The sequence below is a fragment of the Myotis davidii genome, unplaced genomic scaffold (assembly GCF_000327345.1).
Source record: "Myotis davidii unplaced genomic scaffold, ASM32734v1 scaffold2238, whole genome shotgun sequence".
In the NCBI taxonomy this organism is placed as follows: domain Eukaryota; kingdom Metazoa; phylum Chordata; class Mammalia; order Chiroptera; family Vespertilionidae; genus Myotis; species Myotis davidii.
The window spans coordinates 4,451-7,187 of record NW_006288962.1 but is presented as its reverse complement, the minus strand read 5'-3'; positions in this window follow the sequence as shown (position 1 = coordinate 7,187).

Here is a 2,737-nt window from a genome sequence, read left to right as displayed (position 1 = left end):
ACCCACCCATGAGCCCTGCCTGCTCTGTGTGTGATGGGGTAGAGCCATAACTTCCCCATCAGCCATGCCCTGAGTATGAGAGTGGCGGTGCTCCAACCCGCTGATCATCCCTGCTCTGTGGGTGATAGATTACAGTGCCCCAAAGCCCCCTCCACGGGCCCTGCTCTGTGTGTGATGAGGTAGAGCCATAACCTCCCCATCAGCTGCACCCTGAGTGTGACAGTGGTGGTGCCCCAACGCCCTGATCAGCCCTGCTCTGTGGGTGAAAGTGGGCGGCACCTGCCCTGCTCTGTGTATGACAGGGGGCGGTGCCCCAACTCCCCATCCAGCCCTACTGTGAGCCCGACCAGGGGCTGCACCTAGGGATTGGCCTGCCCTCTGCCACCCAGGAGCAGCCTAAGCCAGCAGGTCATTATCTCCCAAGGGGTCCCAGACTGTGAGAGGGCACAGGACAGGCTGAGGACCCCCCCAACCCCCTAGTGCACAAATTTTTGTGCACTGGGCCTTTAGTATATTATATTTAATACTAAGCTTTAAAAGAAATCTGCTGCCAAAACTGGTTTGGCTCAGTGGATAGAGCGTCGGCCTGTGGACTGAAAGGTCCCAGGTTCGATTCTGGTCAAGGGCATGTACCTAGGGGATGTACCCAGTAGGGGATGTGCAGGAGGCAGCTGATCGATGTTTCTCTCTCATCGATGTTTCTGACTATCTCTCTCCCTTCCTCTCTGTAAAAAATCAAAATATATTTAAAAAAAAGAAAAGAAATCTGCTATTATTGGCTTTATATCCTGATACAACGACTGCGATGGAAATAAAAGAAACACAGAGACAATTAAAATTCAAAAAACCAAAGCTGATATGACAAAAGAAAAGATGTATATTTGTCTAGAAAATTCTTTAACTCTAGCCATATTTCAAAACAAAGGAAAAGGGTATGGATATTCATTGGAGTGGTGGCTGTTTGTGGGAACACAATAACTATTAATTTATCATGAATACCTAAAAGTAATGTAAATGTTATGGGAGGAAATATATATGACAGTCCAGAGAAAGAGATATCTGAGACTGGTTAGTCTCTGAAAAAATAAGGAAATGATCAACTCCACACTAGTTGCACACTAATGTAGACAACTCCAGCAAAGCAGCTCTAAAAATTAACTTTCCTCTTGGGAAATGAGGATTCAGATGTACACAGAGGACAAGCCTCTTCAATGGCCCTTTGCATTTGAACATAGTTGGGCCATAACATTTCGTTCCTCCCCAGTGTGATCATTATTCTTTTGTTCAGCAGATATGTATCAAGTGTCCCTGGATGGTTTGGCTCAGTGGTTAAACTGCCAGCCTATGGACTGAAGGGTCAAGGGCATGTACCTCAGTCACAGGCTCAGTCCCTGGCCCTGGTTAAGGCATGAGTGGGAGGCAGTCGATTGATGTGTATCTCTCACATCAATGCTTCTTCCTCTCCCTTTCCCTCTCCCTCTCCGTTTCATTCTCTCTTAAAATATCCTTGGGTGAGGGTTAACAATATATCTATAGATCAAGTGAGTATGCATTTCCAGTCCATGTACAAGGCACTGCTGTTACCAGGGAACAGAGCAGTCTGGTTTCTGCCCTCATGAAGCTTACAGTGTACCTGGGAAGATAGGTAGCTGTGCATGTGTGAGTGTCACTGTAGACATTGGTAGGAAGTGTTCAGTTTCCTGGCATGCCATGGGCAGCACAACGAGCCAGATCTGAAGACTGAGGAGGAATTATAAGGGAGGAGTGTGTTCCCTGGAGAAGGAAGGGCATGCTTGTGGGAAACTGGTATAGGGTTGAGCCTTGGACTGACATGCTGGCAGTCACAAACAAGTCCCAGCTTAGAGGGCTCAGTCCTCTTAGCATAATTAGGCTTACCTTATAACACTCCCTAGATCTTATCTGGGAAGCTAATGGGCTGAGTAAGTGCAGGAAGTGTAACCATGGTTAAAACAAGTGAAACTCACAAGAACCCTGGTAACCACTACCTTGTTTACCTCTCACTATAAAAAGCTTGGTGAGGCCTGAGCACAGTGGAAGTCCTTCCTCCTGAGTTGGACTTACCCTTCTGGTCCCCCAGTATTCCCAAATTATATCGTGTCTTTTCTTTTTCATTTGTGTGGGGCTCCTCTTCCAGACCTGAACCCTGAATCACGCAGGATGCGGAGGGAAACGCGACACATGCTTGATGGCCTTATCCAGGAAGTGAAAGGTCAGTGTTGATAGTAGCCCTTGAACTTGCTGCTTCAACAGTGAGATAAGCACATCCCTCAGTGAGCTCCACAGAATCTTCCTTTGCCTTCTGCAGAAATCAAACATTGCTTTTTTGTGGGGCCTTCCCTGGCAAACCTGTTAAAATTGTAGCTTCCACCACCATTCCCAGATACTTCTCACATTCCTCTCTGCTTTATTTTTCTCAATATGATGAATCACCTTCAGACATAACTAAGGTTTACTTGCTTATTATCTCCTCCCTCTCAGTGGAATGTATGTGCAGTTTCATAGGATGGAGGCTTCAATCTGCTTCTTGCACTGTCGTATCTGCTCTGCTGAGCATAGGAAAGTCACTCAGTTAATATTTGTTGAATGACTAAATGAGGCAAGAGATAGTTCAGGCAGGAAGGGTCTTGTTAACCTTTTTAGCAAGTTGGCCTTCATCCTGAGGGCAAGAGCAATATTTGTTTGCATCTTGGAATGATCACCCATATTTCCATAGGGG